The sequence below is a fragment of the Argiope bruennichi genome, chromosome 7, assembly GCF_947563725.1.
Source record: "Argiope bruennichi chromosome 7, qqArgBrue1.1, whole genome shotgun sequence".
Taxonomy (NCBI): domain Eukaryota; kingdom Metazoa; phylum Arthropoda; class Arachnida; order Araneae; family Araneidae; genus Argiope; species Argiope bruennichi.
The window spans coordinates 3,412,492-3,431,260 of NC_079157.1; the positions used below are offsets into that span (position 1 = coordinate 3,412,492).

The 18,769-nt window shown below is 31.3% G+C and overlaps 1 protein-coding gene across 2 annotated transcripts in view; it reads left to right on the forward strand.

Moving 5' to 3' along the window:
• The first annotated feature begins 3,127 nt into the window (after positions 1-3,127).
• The window catches only part of LOC129976524 (phospholipid-transporting ATPase ABCA1-like), a 184,432-nt gene continuing 168,790 nt past the window's right edge, over positions 3,128-18,769 (forward strand). For both annotated transcript variants that reach the window (XM_056090138.1, XM_056090140.1), the window contains exon 1: positions 3,128-3,304. The gene's annotated coding sequence lies outside the window, so the exon portion shown is untranslated. The remainder of the gene's footprint in view (positions 3,305-18,769) is intronic.

The following is an 18,769-nucleotide window of genomic DNA, read 5'->3' on the forward strand; positions in this document are numbered from 1 at the left end:
ATGATGAAAGAATTATTAATGTCATCATTAATGACCAAAAAAACGAAAGGACGCAAGGGCTGATAATTGTCAGTCTGTAATGACCTTGCTATGATATAAGCCAGTTAGTGTCAAAAAGGTTTAAGTCCATTGATGTATTCATTAACGACATAATAAGACTTTTAGAATCTTTATTATGTGTGAGATAAAATGCGTTGAAAAGTATATTCCAAAAAATTCAAGGGAGAAGAATTGAAAATTAATTACTACAAATTTAGATAATTGGAACATTTCCCCTAGTTAATAATAGAATTAATAAATTAATAGAAAATCAGGCTTACGTTAATTCAAATTTTTGGTGCAAAGAAGTAATGACTACTGTAACAAATTATTGGCGTGATTGATATATGGAGAGTTGTTTTTAAGATACCCATTTTCTTGGAATGGATCACATTTTTTTTTTCTAAATTGGAAATAAAGTTTTGCGACATGCAATTCGTTGATTTCAAATAATATGCAATATATAAACCAACTTGACTTTTAAAAAAATTAACAAAAATTATTGAATATTACAGTAAAACTGACGATTTTGTCACCCTGGAAAAAATAAATTACGTAAGAAAAACAGAAAATGGGACTCGCTCCATCTAAAAGACAATTCATAACCATTTCGTCGGCAAAATTCAACACTAGTTATTTGTTGAAAAGTACAGAAAAAGAGCATTCCCTTTGAGAATTTATTACAAAACTTACTTGAATTATATGGTCACGCAACGTACATTACGATCTAATTTTACTGCTGTAAATTACATTTATTTAAATTACTTGTATTGCCTTCACGTTTTGAAACATCTTCATAGTGTAGGGCGAACCTGGTCAGTATGAACCGTTGTCAGTTGACAAAGAACGATCTTCCAAACATACAATCTAACTAATGTGTGAATGTTTGACTCGCGTTAGACATAATGCGCCCTATTTCGGTCGCGTGCTAAGAGTGCCTTAATGGAAAGAGATTTCTTGAATGGAACCTTACCCTTCCGTACTAAAGACGGTGAGAGATCTTATCACCAGTTGCCGCAATTCATGTGCATTATAGATTTTTAAACTCAGTCAATGAAAATATCTTTATATGTCACGGATAAAAAAAAAGTGCTATAATGCAGTAAACGCATAAAAAAAAAAAAAAAAAAAAAAGTGAAAGAAGATTTGCAGCGCTAGTTTGAAACATCATATCGTGAGAGTGTTGAGGCTGCGTTTATTTGTTTTCTTTGGTTTGATTGCTTCGGTTGCTGCATTGCGTGTGAAACAATATTACAACGCAGTTGACCGAAAGATGGATTTAAAACATTATCATCCTAAAAAATAGCCAATATTTTGAAATATGTAGAAACAATGGATAGTAATGAAGTGAGAAATTTTAAATTTATTTTTGCAACTTGAGCAAAAGTTACTCAAATATTGATTTTGATTGTTCAAAAATTATTGCTATAAAATTACACTTAAAATTAGTTTTGCAAAAATTATTAAAATTTAAGAAAAAAATGCAAGGTAAAAAATTGCATCATTGAAAGCTGCTTTTTTAAATTGACGAAATAATGTCCTTTTGTGCGATAATGTGTTTCGATATTATTGCAGTTTCTATTAATAATAAATTGATTTAAGTATAATAAAAATTTTGAAAGTCCTTTTCTTTGTGTAGATTTATTACCTAAGAAGTAATTACATATACAAATTTTGATTACTCTAGATCATGTGATCTGCCGTATGCGCATTCTTTGTATCACCTACACAATTACGCATCAAGCAGCTTGCAAACCGTCTGCCAGATAAATGGCAAAGTCAAAACGGTACTTGCATCGAAGAACAAAGAAAACATCTGCCAAAAATATCGTTTTCAAATAATCGAATATTTTATAACACTTCATGCATGTAAACGCTACTTCTAAGTAACCTCGGTCTTGGTTTTTGGGTTGGACTCCTTTGAATCTAAATTTTCCCACTGAATATGTCTGGATCGAACGGCACCCAGTTAATGCGGCAGGGTAACCTGAAAAGGAAGTGTGGACTTAAGTGCAGAAATCGTCAACCGGCGACTTCAAAATTCTGAGTTCCTTCCTAAAATAAGCGCCATTTTACTTCAAAATGGTATGTAAATTTAATTAAACTAAACTAGTTCTTATTCCTATGAATTTGCCATTGTGAAAATTGTGTTTTCATTGATTTACTGTTTCATTTTGTCGTGAATTAGTAACTATTTAAATTCGTCGCCTCTTCTAACGTGAGAGTAGATGCCGCAATAATTTAAAGAAATTCTAAATAAATGCGGTGAGTAAAATTTAATCGAAAGTTTTTTGCACTCGAGGACCCTGAAGATTATTTTTGAAAGAAGGATAATGTACTGAATAATTTTCTTTCCAATTAATATATATATATATATATATATATATATATACAATTTTTTAAAATTAAGTTATTATAAGTTTATTACATTTATTATGAACCTTATAATAATTAAAGGTTCAATATCTGTTCTTTAAAATGCTTTGAACAATATTTATATTACGCATTACTCATTTTATATCACGCATTTTATATTACAGATTAAACAAACAACAGTATATTAAATTAATGGCATATGCTATCTGTGAAAACACGGTTCTTGTTCACTAAGGAATAGACTATTAAGAGAGCCTCAAATTTTTACTGAAACTTTTTTTTTCATGCATCATAGTATTTTTGAACAAAATTTACGGAAAACTTATTCAGCAATTTGGATATCGATAGAGAACAAAATACTTCTTTTTTACTTCACTTTATTTATATTGATTAATAAACGCATGCTTGCTGCATTTTGTTTATTATATAGAGATATCCATACGAGGATTATCATTTAATGAGCCAATAATTCATTGATTCCTCTACATCGTGGCTAGGTAACTAACTCTCTCTATTGCTCACCAAATGGAAATAAATAAACAAAGAATATCAAGGAAGAAGCGAAATAATAACGGCCGTGATCTTTCTCCCATTGTCTGTCTGCCTAGAAATGAGGTGACTGTGCTGATGTCCACTAGATGGCGCTCACTGCCGTTCTCTTTGTCTCCGCAATCCCGAAGCACTTGGTCGTTCAGTGAAAGTAGAGGTCGAGAAGTGAATGCTTTAGTTATTTCTTCTCGTAAAACACTAACAGTTTTTCAGCTCCACCGACACGGACAGCTGTTTTTCCTGCTTGTTTCCTTCTGAATTCGTGAGGATATTTTATTTTGCAAGAGAAATTCGAGGCGGGAAAACCATACAAAAAAAGAAGCAGCTCTATTCTATTTCGGTAAGTACTCACTCACAAAAACAATGATTTTTCTCTGAAAGATTAATTGTTAGGAAAGAAATAATTAGCCGTAATGGTCTACCATTTGGAATAAAAGGCTTTATTGTCAAAATCTGGCAGCAGTGAAGAGTCGTTGCTATGAGAATTCGGCTGTGAGAATCGATAAAATTTCTAACTTTAGAAAGTGAAAATTCTTATATAATAGAATAACAAATAAATAATAATTTTTTCAAATTATTAATAACGCATTTTTAAAATTAGAGTGTGGTGTAGTTTTTTTTTATTTTTAAGATTATTCTTAGAATTTCTAATAAAAGTACTTTTAAATAGTAATATAATAATAATATTTTGTTATAATTTCATCAAATCAGAAATAACACTTTTTTGAGGCAGAATTTGATTCAAAATGTTGTATTGGAAAAACGGTTGCAAGCAAACATGCAAATTATTGTTTCATCATAATAGGGCTCAGCATAACAGTAAATCTGTATCATTATTAATGTTGTCACGTTGTTTTTAATTAAGATCTGATTAGTCTATTTTGAATTTTGCATTAAAAAATTTGTAAGAAAGTATTTAGTGAATGTCTCTTATAAAGATAATAACCCTTTGCGCTGAAACAGTTGCCCTAAAACTCTCTAAGTGCCGCACAAATCAAAAGTAAATGTAATTGATTATTTTTTTCAGTTGCATGAGCTTTTGCAGTTTCTTTTATTATTATTAAATTTTTGAATTTATTATTTTATCAACTTAAACGTTAAAACAAAGGACATAGGAAAAATATTTATCTAGAATATATACGTTTCTATAATCTTCCCAGTTATTATATAAATATATGCTTGATATGAATCTTTCTAATTCCTATTGTGGTAATCAATACTTAAGTATCGATACGAAATTGAAATTTCTGTGTAAAACCGATGAGATAATGTGTTATTTTATCGCTTCATTCATTAATTAAATCTTGTTTGTCCTAAATAATACAACTTTTCTAAAATGTGATAGGATATTTAATGACGAACAAATTTCATAAAAGGTATGCGAAATATAAATTATTTATGTAAAATTATGTAATTTTACAAAGTGCCTGACATTTTTGATATCTCTACTGATTTTTTATTTTATGTGTCTTCTTCTTTTGCCCTGTGTCTTTCTCCTCTTCATCAGCTATATATATATAGATATTTTTTTGTATTACTGTTACCTGAAACGTCTTGTTTTTCATAACATCACTATTAAACTTTTAAAAAATACTTTTTTTTTACGGACCAATATACGAACAATGAAAACAAAACAACTACATTTTTATTCTGAAAGTATAGAGCCTTTAAAAGTGCTTGGATTAAACAGTTCTCTACTTCCAAACCTTGAAGTCACCTGACTGCAATGAATTGCCCTTCATTAAAATCGTGCCATATTAGGATTGACAAAGATTAATTGCGGTACTTACAAGCCATGGAGAATTTCAGAATAAATAGCTGCTTAAGGCCGCTGATCTGCGTGCGGAACGCTGGCGGATCGATTAAAATGAATCGATGATTAGCTTAGCTGCCAAATAAAAGAAATTTGTAGAAAATACAAGTTCTAATATTAGGACGGCGAATTATATTTACATTGAATAATTAAAATCATTTTTATGCAAAGTAAAATGTAATTAACTTTTGTAATATCTTGTAATTACTTTTTGTAATATCTTGGATAATTAATTAATTATATTACATTCCAGTTTGCTAATCTCATTACTTATGTCATGTAAATTTTTGATGTTAAGATAAGAGATAAGGTAACCATAAACTGATAATTATGACTCATTTTTCAACAATACTATTATTTTAGTCATTTTCCTCACGATATGCGTATTAAATAAAACATACATACACACATATATATTCAAATTTGCTAAAACAAAACAAGCAAAAAATTAATCTTCTATAAATCATTTACATGTTGATAGAGTTAAAAATGTTTTGAAATGTGAAACTAAATTGAATATTTATTTTTTAAAAACCTAATAATATGCACTATTTGGAATTTCAAAATTCCTCCATTCATTATAGCTGAGCCAATGATGCCATTGCATCACCTATAATCAAATGTACAACACATCACTTATAATATCGCATTTCATTCAATTCTAAAATTTAGAATTAAAAAATGCCTTATTATTTTTAATTACATACAGCCATTGATAGTTATAAGGTGAAAAACCGTTAAAGATAAGGTGTTAGAAAACAGTCTGTAGAAAAAAAAAGTAGTAAAATGTTTATAAAATTATATTATTTTGAATTTTTTACAAATTTTATGACTTTATTCTTGCACCAAATAATATTATTATTTTTTATTTGATATTTTATAAGTAAGCGAATTGTTAGAATTTGTTTTGTTACTTTTCTGACCTCCATATGATGTAAAATAGTTTTTGATTGCTGTCATTAAATAATTTATTACGAAAATGCATTTTGACGTAAGAAAAGAGAACAATTTGCGTGAAAAAAAGGAGGATGTCGAATGCCGAGTTCAGTTGCGCGCTATTAAGGTCAAATTTTACTATCTTCTTCTCAAAGCCTATAGAACAAAAAAATGAATCGGTCATTTTCTGTAAGGTTTTCATGTCATTTTGTTGGCAAGTCAAGTTCTCACAGGTGATTTTTTTCTTACACAATTTTTCATTTCCTCTTTTAATATGATATTAAATTCTGGATAATGTCTCCTCAGAATATTCTTGCACTTTTTAATACCGCCAGTTTTTAAAATTTTGTGAGCATTAACTCCTTCTCTTTTACAAAGAAAAAATACTGTGATCGTCACGAAGTTTATTATTTAGATTTCGATGAAGTTCCATATTTCCGTCTTAAAAATCATTTTTGCAATTAAATCTGTCGATTGTTTTGTTAACATGGTAACTCAAAAGTGCTAAAAGCACTGTAGATTAAGTTTGACATATTGCTTTAATATTAGTACATTGTAGATATGAAAATTTCAGATTATATTTACTCGTGGATTAACTGTTTGTCGGTCTGTTTATTCATGTGTGTACGAACAGATAATTTAGAAAGCTGTAAGTTAGAAGGTCGAATTTGAGTCCTTGAACTTTACTTCGAAATTTTGGATTTGTATCTAATTTTTCAGAATATCCAAGATGCATATTCGATTTTTTCCCCGAGTATAACATAAAATGTACCATACGAAAAAGTGAGGCAAACGTTCGTTTATTTTCGTATATGATTTTGATTTCCTTTTTGACTATTTTTTATGAATTTATTACATAAGATGTCAAAATCTTTTTTACGCAAAATGTCCCTTGGCAAAGTAAACTTCCAGTTTTTGTGTTTTTTCTTGAAATTATGTTATAGTAGACAAATTTCAATAATTTTTTTGATCAATGGACCAAAAAATGCCCCTTAGAACTAAATGTCCCTTAGAACTTAATCAGCGATCAGTTGTTGTTGTTTCAGGTTGAGCTAGGTATCCATATTTTGTTAGTGTTATGCTGCAGCTCTTATGCCATTAAAAGAAGAAAATGCTCAAAATGCAGACTTTTGCATTCATCTTAAAGTTAATACGAATTTAAAATTTATAATATAAATAATTTCGCACTAATTTCTTATATTAAAGAAAAACTGACGAAGATAAAAGCAGAACCATCAATCCTAATGTATTTTAAAATGGTTCGCAGTTGAATTCGTTCTTTTAAATTTTCATTTTGAACCGAAAGGACCCTTTAATGCTTATATCATTACAATGTAAGACTAAATGAAAATATCTATGTGATGGATGCATTCATTGATAAATCTACTAATAATGAGTTATTCTTTTCTATAATATTAACAAAACAAGCATACTCTTAGCAACTTTATGATATCATTAAATTTATCTGGGTGTACTTATTTTCAGTGTGATGAAAATGTAGCAGATTTTCTGGTTTCATTTTAAACAGCTTATATCTATACAGGTTTTTCTTAAGAGTGCTGAGATTTAACAGATATATCATCCTAAGATCTGTCGGTTTTCTTATTGTCATTTATTATTACCTAATACCTACTTTATCATCTGAAGATCACCTAAGCGTGAATCCATAACAAGGTAATTCTGATAATCTCTTCCGTTACAACACATTTCCTGCAATCTGCAGAAAAGCTGATGTCTGCTGATCAGCAATGTGATACTTTGTTGTTGTTTTTTTGGCGAAAGAGACAGATTTGGCTATGCTGCGCCAAGCAGATGGTAATACTGTGACAATGCAATGTTACGTGAAATTTATGAATATGCAAATTTTGCCTTGACTCTTAAGTTTTATATCAAATAATGGATCATTTTATGAAAACTGCTGCTGAATACCCGCCTGACAAATTCTTAATTTATGTTAAAAAACCGATGTTCTGATTGTTTACGGAAAAAATTTGTTTTCAGAAAGAAACAAGTCCCGCTCCTTTCCTTGGAAAAGAGACAACGCGTTTATCAGACAGTCGCGATGTTCAAATTTTTAAATTTTTCCTCACTCGGCATATTGCATTAAGAATTTCTAAACTGATGTTTGAATTGTACTTAGTTAAGGATAAGGGACATTTTGAAACAATTTTGCACATTTTTTTCAGATTACGTTGGATACCAATCCATTTTATAGTCATCTAATTAATCATTGTTTTAAGTTTTTAAATCATAAATTGAAATCAGTTTATTGTTCAGAGCAGATAATATACTTTAATTAAAAGAAATAGAAGAGATGTGCTGTACTAGAGTTTATTATCAAAACAAGTTTCTGAAAATTTGATTCAAAAGTATTTTGTATTTCCACATAAAAAAAGGTCATCATTTAATCATTTCTACGTTGCTTTTTAAATGGTATATTCATTTGCAGATATATTCGCTTTCATTCGAACGCCATCCATTTCATGATCCATACTTCACTATCTTGAGATGGGCTAAATTGTCAATGAATTTGGTACATTGGAATCACTGGACAATCTTCTCTTGAATTTCGTTGTAAATTTTAGTCTTTACAGTTCTTAATTATTCTTAGTTACATTGTACTAGATTAAGTTTGAATTTCAATAATTTATCAATGAATATTCATTTCGCTCAAGTCCTACCCCAAACACATTTCGCATTTTGAGGCGGTTTTTTGTTTGTAATAATAAATGACGCCGGACAGTCGAGAGCTCGAAAACTGAACATACGCCTTACGCAGACTTTGTTGAACCGAACGATCTGGTGTAAAAGGTTTGAGAAAATATCCTCGCTTGATATATGTTCAAAATGGCAATGTCTTTTCAAAAATAGTCCTCGCTCAGCTACAAAACGTAAATTATTTTCATTGGACAAGGTATGCCTTGGATTCTAAAATTAAGTTCATTCATAAAAAAATTCTATTCTAATTCATATTCTAAAAGTTCATTTCATAAAACAGCAAAAATATAATATAGAAATATGTTATCTTAAAAATTTATATTTTGGATAACAATTCAAAGTTTGCATCGTCCGTCTTTAAAGTTATTTCATGATTCATATTTTGTTTTTGTCATAAGATAATATTACTCATTGTATATGCATTTTTTTTCAGAATGTAAATTAAATTTCTAGAGATTATGTTTCAGATAATGCAAATGGCACATTTTACGCTTTGCACTTACTGCTTCAGTTACCTTGCCTGCTGTTTTCCTCATTGGAAGTTGCGCTTTATCCTACTTCATACTGGCACGCTGAGATGCTTCCTTTTAAATGGAATTTTATCTTTTGTTGCACACAGTCATTGTATCGGCAACTAATAAGATGATTTCTAAACGTAACAATTTTTTTCGTACTTCAAAATATTGACAATCAGAACAAGGTTTCGTTCGGAACTTATTTAGTATCTGAAACGGCATTCGGCGGATGTCTGAAAGAGACGAAAACAGTCGATCGATACCGTCTGCCGAGAACTGTGCGCGTCACAAAAATCAAATGGATGCGATGAAATGAATGCATTCATTGGATACACGTGGCATCTATCGTGCTGACTCATTATTAATTCATTTTAACTCATTTAAATTTAACACGCTAATGAATTGTTAGTGTGCACTGATAGTGGGCTGTTCCCATGACCTTCTCGAACCTGAAATGACTTTCCATCGTACACTCATTTTCATTTTTACTGCCTCGAATACAAAGTATACAGATCATGGAAAGGCTCCCTACTTCTTTAAGCTTGAGACTATAATTATTCTTCACGTTTCAGATCTATTTGAATTTTGAATAACCACTTTTTGTAAGTATATTGGCTTAGCCTTGAGCTAGGAAACTCAAAATTGCAGCTTTTTGGAAGAGTGAGATTTGATTAAAGATTTTTTTATGTAATACAAGCGCAGATTGCTATGGAATTTCGGTCGAATGTCTCTGCGTGCTTATAAAATTTATAAGCCAAAAACACAATCCAGTAAATAAGTCGAATTCGTCGAAAGACTTTATGACCATTATTTCAAGTCTGTGTCACTGTATTCAATATTATAGAGCTAATACATTAATAGGTTGTCCGCTTGTCGATCCAAGTATTTCTGCGCATGCTAATGCTTTATCTTTAAAATGTATCTAATTGCAAATTTTACGTTTAAATGGTATATGATCCTTTAAACGTATATTATGAGTACGTTGAAAAGCTGATCTTTTTCAAAAATATCAAATATTTTTTCATTCAATAATCTTAATTTCTGATATATGAATAGTCATCTTTATAAAACGTTTGAATTTTGTTTCTAAGCTTATTCTTTGGGAAGTTACATTGATTTTTATATTTCCGTAATGCATGTTTTAATGTTATTTTACATGTTTTAAATGTCATTTTCTAAAATTCTTTAGCTTTTTACTTTTTTTAGCCATCCCCCCATCTAATTTTTTTTTCCAATTAAAATAAACTTTTGATATTTTACTGGTTTATTTTGATTTTATTGATGTTTTCCAATCCTTTTTATGTAAAAATTCAAAAAGGATTACAATTTTACAGCGTATTTTTTAAAATCATCCCGACAGCAGTGACATACCTTAAACCAAAATTGCAGATCAAAGTACAGATTATCCGTTTGTTTTTCTATGTGTGTGGAGGCGACATCTGAGAAGGTCGTTGCGCTCGCTCGTGCACCACAGATTAAAAAAATCTGATGTACGATTCTGACCACCAAAACTTACAAATCTGTATTCAGTTTTGTTCCTGATGGCTTGGGAAAAAGATGACAAAAATGCACTCTCGTTATTCCTCAGTATGCAACAAAAATAAATACAAAACGCTCTGAAAAATGAAAATATATGAGATATTCAAGGCCACTACACCTCCACTAGTTCAGTAATCAATACTTCTCTATACCATTTTATTTCCATTTTTGGCACAGTGTTCTAATTTTCACAACCATTTTTATGTACTATCAATTTCATGCGAGTTTTTTAATTTTTGTGCTTTCTAAAATAATAGGGATTAATTATTTATTACCTGCAAGCAGCAATACGAATATTAGTGAAAAATGTGTCAAAACGTTGTATTCTTGTTTCATGTCTTTATTGTAGCAATCAATTTGTTAATAAAAGTTTTTAATGGCATTTTTCGGATGGGGAAGGTTCAGACACTTTTCTTTTGTTCAATCTTATACAAGCGTGGAGTAAATTTGATTTTTTTGCAGAGTTTTAAAACTCTGCAAATAATTAATTGCAAAATAGACACAACATCTATTGGTATTTGATCATTAGCTAGTCAGTAGGAATGAAATGGAACTTGGATGAGAGTTTTTCTCAATGGAAGTTATGGGTGGTAATGTGGTGCCAGGTACCTCATTTATCGCCGTTGAGCAGCGCTTCTGGCAGAGCCGGCAGTTGACACCAAGACTGAGCGGCGTGAAGACGAATTATTACGACGTGTTGTTTAAAAGATGCACTTTTATAATAACTCTGAACCTGATTATCGTAGTCTCATCCTGTAAATTTGTCATCTTCAATTCGTTCATCATAATTTGTGCATCGTCATTAACGTAACTATATTGCCACTCATTAAATTCTCAAATATCAACTAACTCGAACTTGTTATTGATTGGCCATCACCCCCGCAGTAATATCATAACTTAAAGATTAAATTCCAAAATGAAATGGTGGGTTTCCGCCCTAAGCGGGGTCACAGAAACATTGAGGGAAGCTGCCTCTGCTATCACAGACTTGTTTTCTAGAAAACAATTGAATCCATTTTTCCACACGTGACATACACCATTTGGGCGGAATCATTCGGTGTCAGATGCGCGTCTTGCATAAGCAAAATTTAAGTGACGTCCATTTAGACGAGAGGTAGTTACATTCTCCATGAGCTGTGAAATCACGCCAATTCTGTTTATTTCCTACTTCTAGTAAAATATTCGTATTTCTGGTCTTGTTGCATTTATTTCTTATTCTAGTATAAAAATCGGTACTATTCTTCCTTGAATGTGAATCATCGTATGCAGAGTGCAGATGAATCAACAGATATTATCTCAAGAAGATCCATTGCACTCAAAATTAAGATAAAGGGGTGTTCAAAGTGCAAAAACTCGCCAAATGTTTTTAGATAAGATTTCTTTTCACTAATCCATTACCGACACCCGTTGAAGTTCAAATGAAAGAATGAGTAGATAAAATTATTAATATTAAAAAAACTAAGAGAAAAGATAAATTAAAATCTTTTTTTCTATATCTTCTATATATGGACTTTAATACGGGGAAAAACAGGGTGAGCCCAGTGGTAAAGTGAAATGATTGTGTCAACTTAATGACTCTGTCTGTTCATTTCCCTTATTTAGCTCACTTCAGTCATTTCATTAATGACTTCGTTCCTTCATTCAAGACCGGAGGCGAGCCTCCATAAAGTAGCGCCCGAGGCAATCTCCAAAACAATGAATCCGTTTTTAAAAGGATGAAAATAGTTGCCATTCTTGTCATCTTCCCTTTCAAAAACTGTCCTTCTCATCACTCCATTCTTTCCTCGAAACTTTATGCCAACATATTTTTGATGAGTGGGCGACATAAAGGCAAGTTTAGAATGAATTTCAATTTATTTTTCCTTGGGAAGACATTATTTATACATGGCTATGAGAGTGAAACAAGTCTGTTCACTTTTATCCCCATCTATAAATAATGCCCCATGTATAAATATGCAAGACACAAGAGCGAAGAGTCTGCGAAATTTTTCCCTTAGTGCTTTTACTGATAGATTCTTATAGAGAATTTTGTGACACCTGGAGATTTATTCTGCTGGAGGTGAGCATTATTAGAAACATTACTTGAAAAACACGTTGAATAGGCAAGGTGAACAAAATTGACATCGAATGTGCGAAGTGAAGAAGATAAAACGAGTTTTGCAGCCTTTCAATGGATAGCATTTAAGCGTTGTTCATTAAAAATTGCAAGATAATGAGTTGCGTTTGTTGATTTTTAAAGGTGCACAACGCATCTGAAATAAGGTATCAAAAAAAGTACAGCAAAGTGACTACGAGACAAAATTTAAATCAATCTACAGAACCAAAATGAGGATAAAAAAGATCTAATAGAAATTTTTAGAGAATCCCAAATAAAATGGTCAGCATCATAGAAACGTTTGTGAAACATGACTTTAAAGCTGGTATTTCATGTCACTTGAATGCGCTGTAAAATGTCAGAATTTATCATATTGCCAGAAAAATATACAAAACGGGGAATTCAACACGTATGAAGATATATGTGCTATAAATCTTTTTCTAGAGCAGAACTACTTGAACATTCTGATTCCGTTTATTTTCCCCCCTTATTTCTTTTTTATTTACATATTTATTTGCTGGGGTAGAATATCGTTGCGTGGCTCATGTAGAGGACGCGTTCTTCAGGAAGACTCATTGGTGTATTCTTCGACGCTTGTCTAGAAATGGTCCCTTCGCTTTTTTGAGTTTTTAGTCCCTTTGAATTGCACTTTGACATGGTTAAAACTATATAATAGCAATTTATCGATTTAAATCATTCAGCTGACCATGCAAAACTGGATAATATATTTATTTCCGGATATTACACCGAATTAGAGAAGGGTGGGATGGTAAGATTGTATCTCGGTTTTTCGCATTTAAAGGCAATTAATTGTGAAATTGTAGAACAACACTTTTAAAATAGGGTTTTTTTTCCATCCCGGAATTCAAACGAATAAAAAAAGGACTTACAAGCATCCTTCGAGACAGCTTTATTTTCTTCAACAAAGTTTGCTTTGTTAAAAAAAAAAAGTGCCATTATTGATCTGAAATTTTTATCGGTATTTTCTTTTGCGTATTACATATTTAAATGCAATTAGAAAAAGCTTTGTTCAAAATTAAGAATATTTTTCCAAATTTCCGCCTTTTCTAAATTTGCTCTTGAACTAATCATCTGTCTCAATGTTCGACGGCTCATTGTTTAGGCCTTTTTAATATTGATATCTTTTCTATTTTAACTTTTCATTTTATATTAACAGCCTTCCATTGAAGCACGAAAAACCAATGTTGCAACTTACAATTTTGTACGTGTTGCGTGTCTTAATGAATACCGCAATGTGTTATTTTAAATGTCAAATGTTTAAATCTACTTAGTATTCATTTTAGAAGCTTTACCTTTCCTGTACCTTATGCTATGAACCAACCCTTTCTCTCTGTCTTCCCTAAAGTTTGAGTTTTAATCTGAAACAGAAAATTATTAAACATCAACAGCCCAGTAACTTATTTCTTGAATTGAAATATACTCATAATATATATATATGTATATATATATATATATATATATATATATATATATATATATATATATATATATATATATATATATATATATATATAAGTTCAAAAAACGATAACATAACTCATATATATCTAATTATATTACAGATGAAAGAGTTTTTTTTAGTCTTTATAAATGTATAAAGTATCAAAACTATTTCCCAATTGTTAATATAATATATATATATATATATTTGTTTCCAAATTGTTAATAATTTGTAATAATAAAGGAAATAATTTGTATGTTATTGCTACGTGTAAAAGTATTATTGTAAAATATTTTTAAAAATTAATTAAAGAAGGAGGGAAACTGTATACTAGCTATAATGATATCATTGAAATAAATTTTGTACTGCAATATTTTTTTTAGATATTATAACGGAAAAATTTCAACATTTTGATTCATTTTTTATTAATTAAAATTTCAGTAAAATGATTCTGGAATGCACATTACCAGAAAAAACTCAATGCACGTTTATGCCAGATTTTGTAGCCAAATTTTGTCCATCGGTCTGACCTGAAGAGCGCCAAATATATCCACGGACAGACGTTATTTCTGATTATTAGTAGAAATCACAAAGTCCTTCCTTGATGACAAACATTGTAAAAAAACTATTATAATCTGACGTATATGACTGTTTCGATGCATTTTAAATACGTTATAAAGTTGTTAATATAACCACTTACGTCTGAGTGAAGGGAACCACTGAATTTTCTTTTCGATAGCTCCATTTTGATAACAATTGAATATAATGTAAATAGAACTATTTTTGAATTCATTGCGCTGTCTATTGGTCTAAAAAACAAACAACAAATGAGCGCGACTATTTTATGCGAAAAATTTTAAAGTATTATATTCAATGATACTTTCATAATATTTTTTTTAATTTAGACTTAAAAAAAAAAAAGGAAAAGCCTTAATGACCACGTTTTATGAAATCCAACCATTTTTTAAAACTTCTGATAAATATTTTTATAAAAATGACTAAGAGCTTTCCTTATAAAGTGGAAACAATTTTAGCAGAAGTGAACGTTATCCCATGGCTTACAGATCCTGTGATCATTGATGTCACTCCATCTGAGATCCACACATTTTGTGTCGGGCAAAGGGCTCGACCACAGAGGAAAGAAATTTCAGCTGCAAAAACAATCTGCACGCTTCAGTGCGAGATTCTTAAAAGCGCAAGACCCGTTACATAAGACTAGGAAAACTGATTACTATCGTATTACTTGAACAGAATTTCCGCTTTGTTTCCTCACTGCTTGCCTTCAAGCAGCATTGTTCGCTCATCGGGCAGAGCAGGCAGTTGGACTGCGCTTGCGATTGGGATGTGGATGCAGGCACGTTGATAAAATAATATTACTTCTCTATTTACGATATAAATAAATTTATAAAAAATGCTTTTTTTATAAATAATAAAATATTTGAGTAATACTAATATTAGATGAAGTTTTTGTTTAGTTATATTAACTTACCGTTTTAAAGCAACATTAGGACTATTTGGGGGCGAACCTCGTCATTTTGAACCGCAATCAAATGACTAGGACGACGCTTGAGCTGGCACCTCCCTCTCCAAGCTTCCGCACCACACCAACATAAGGATGTTTGGCTCCGACGGATTTAACGTGGGCCAGACCCACTCATACGATGGTACTTCAGTGGAATCGGGTCTCGAACTTGAAACTCTCCGGTTCCGAAGCCGAGAACTTACGACCAGGCCACCGCGGCCCGCGTTTAGTGAAGTACAATGGATCGAGTTATATCTGTTTCATTTCATTCAGTGATTTATTGTTGTATTATAAAGTCAAACCCATATTTGAAAAATATATATATTCAAATATGGACGTAGAGCAGTTAAATAAAACATGAGCATTAAAACCAAGTTATTCAAATAAAAAAAATTAGTTTAAAGATTAATAAACTAATGTTAAGTAAAAAATATGTAGAAATATGAAAATAAATTGAACAGCCGGTTCAAAGCTGGACAAGCAGGAGTACTGCTTAAGACCGCGGAATGCCAGAATCTGTCGCTTTTTTTAAAAATAGATGGTGTAAACTTCCAACGTTTTGCTTCTAATATATGGAGGACCAAAAAGATGGATTACGCCAATGTTCCATATCTTTGATTTATTTAAGTTGAAAATAAATCATTGCATCTATTTTTTATATGTTTAGGGAATAAATTATGCTTTGAGATTTCGTTTAGACCCATTTTAAACTAACATGGTTATTTTTGAAACAAACTTCATCACACTGGACTAAAATTGTTTAACCTATTTCGCCATTGTTTCTAAATGGTTTACACATTCATAAAATATTAAAATAATGCTACATGTGAGATATTTCCTTTAAATTTGGAGCAGAATTTTTTGAATGAACCCTTTGCACTCAGAAAAAGTCATTGAATGCAAAATTATTTACCTAATACAAGGACTTGTTTATTTTTCCGAAAAATAAATATATATAATTATTTCAAGTTAAATTTCTTCGAAAAGTTATTTGCATCTTTTTACCATTCTGTAGGTATTTTTAACATTCAAAATTGAAAAATAAATGAATAAAACGTCAAAATGATGCACCGTCTTGAATGGTGACCACGAGTCACCTGTGCAAGGAGTTAAAAGGGATATTATGAATAAATATCGTGGAAGTAAGCAGACTACTGACCGTATCAAAAGTGAATTATATAAATAAAATTTTAGAAATGTTGCACAGAAATAAAATTGGTTTCACAGTGAAACTAATCTTTAAAATTTTTAAAACTAGTTTATAAACTCCTGAAAAATGTGAAGACCCTTTATTATAAATATCTATTATTCAAGATGTAATTTGCAAAGAATGAATTAAATTCAAAATGTGAGATATTAGTTCATTGCAGATCCGACTTTTAGATAGTTTTTCATATCTTTTGCATCATGTCTCGCATAGTTTGCAGTAAGTATGCCAACCTGAAAGCATTGTCAAGAATGAATAAGTGTCCTATAGCGCCTATTTCGTGACAGATTTTACTTGATAAGCATTAATAAAACGTATTCAGAGTATAAAAATTCATTGAGCGAAAGCCATGAGAAATAAAATCATCGCCAATCGCTCTCACCTGCCACCTCCGCCAATGGGAAAAAATTCGCCAGCCGCCAGAAGTAGGTTAACACTCTGGAAATAACTCTCCATTGCATCACTCCAGCTCGAGTGCGGAAGGAAAACGCTTCCTTATTAACCCATATTTATGCGGCGATTACTCGTTTCATTTCGTTCTCGCCGTGAAGGTTGATTGGATGTGTCCATCTGGACGTTTTCAGTCCGTTAATTGGTTTCCCTTTTGGTTGATTGAAAAAAAAAAGAAAAAGAGTAGTTCGAGAAATAACTGGTTCAAACTTCTAAAACAGGAAAACATGCATTAAAACTATGAAATCTTATCTACAAGTAGTACAGAGTCTTGATTTTATTGTTTAAGTGATCAGACATCCCTGACTGGCTGAGATTATCCTGATTTTTGACTCATTGTCTTGGATGTAAATGAAATGTCCTCTTGTTTATTATACTGTCAACTGTTCTTATTGAAAAGCGATGATCTAGATTTCATTATAAAATGTAACTTTCCAAAGAGTGTTTGTTGTGAGCTAACAGAAAACGGCCGTCTGATGTGAGCAGTTTGGCTGCATCTAACTGAAGGAAATACAATAATAATAACAGAGCATGTATTATCTGTGTGTATGCGAGTTTCATCTCATTCTGATTTGTTGAATATTTTAATAGTGAACTAATTCACTGTTCCTAATATTTATTTAAATCTTATTTTATTTAGTTTTTGAATTTTATGTAATTACCCCCCCCCCTCTCCTTTAGTTCTGAACAGCTTTTGATAAGAGTTGAAATTCGGAGAATCCCTTTACTTTAAATTTAATAAAGAATAAAGCATCGAATGTCTTAAAAAAATTAAATATTGCTCCTTCAACTTTCTCGCACACTCCCTCATTTATAAATTTGCAAAAAACAATTATTCCTCTATGTAATGACGTCCACACAAATCTTTGGTCTAATGATATCCTCACAAAACTTTGGAGCCATCCAAAATTGCTGTTTCCACAAATTGTCTTTTAAAGAAAAGAAAAAAAAAAAAAAAAAAAAAAAAAAAAGAGGCGACAAATAAACTAAAATCTGTTATATTAACGTCCCATTTTAAGGTAACACTGGGGATATTCTGGGACAAACCTCGTCATTTTTAACTGCGATCAGATGACGAGGACGACACCTGAACTGTAACCCCCTCTTCACACTTCCACACCACACCAGCGGGAGGACGTTTGGCCCGAAGAATTTAGCATGCACCAGGTCGCTTACACGGCGGCTCTTCGGTGGAATCGGATCTAGAACCGCGGTCCCATAATTAAAATCCGAGATTCTGTTATATACCTCATTTGAAAAATCGCCACTTCTTTAAGAGTATACACAAACACAAATAATATCCACGCCTTATTTTAAAACAATGCGGGAAATTGCTCATAATTTTGAACTATGGTCGTACGGTAAGGACAGTCCCTACGTCGTTACTTTCCTCTTCAAACTCTCGGACCACGTTGGCTGAAGGAGACTGAACCAAGGCGAATTTATCTTGCACCTGCCTATTTGCATGGTGTTTCTTGAGTGGAATCAAATTCAAATCCGGAAACTTCTAGCCTTGAAACTGTGACCATACCATCAGGATTCCGTTCA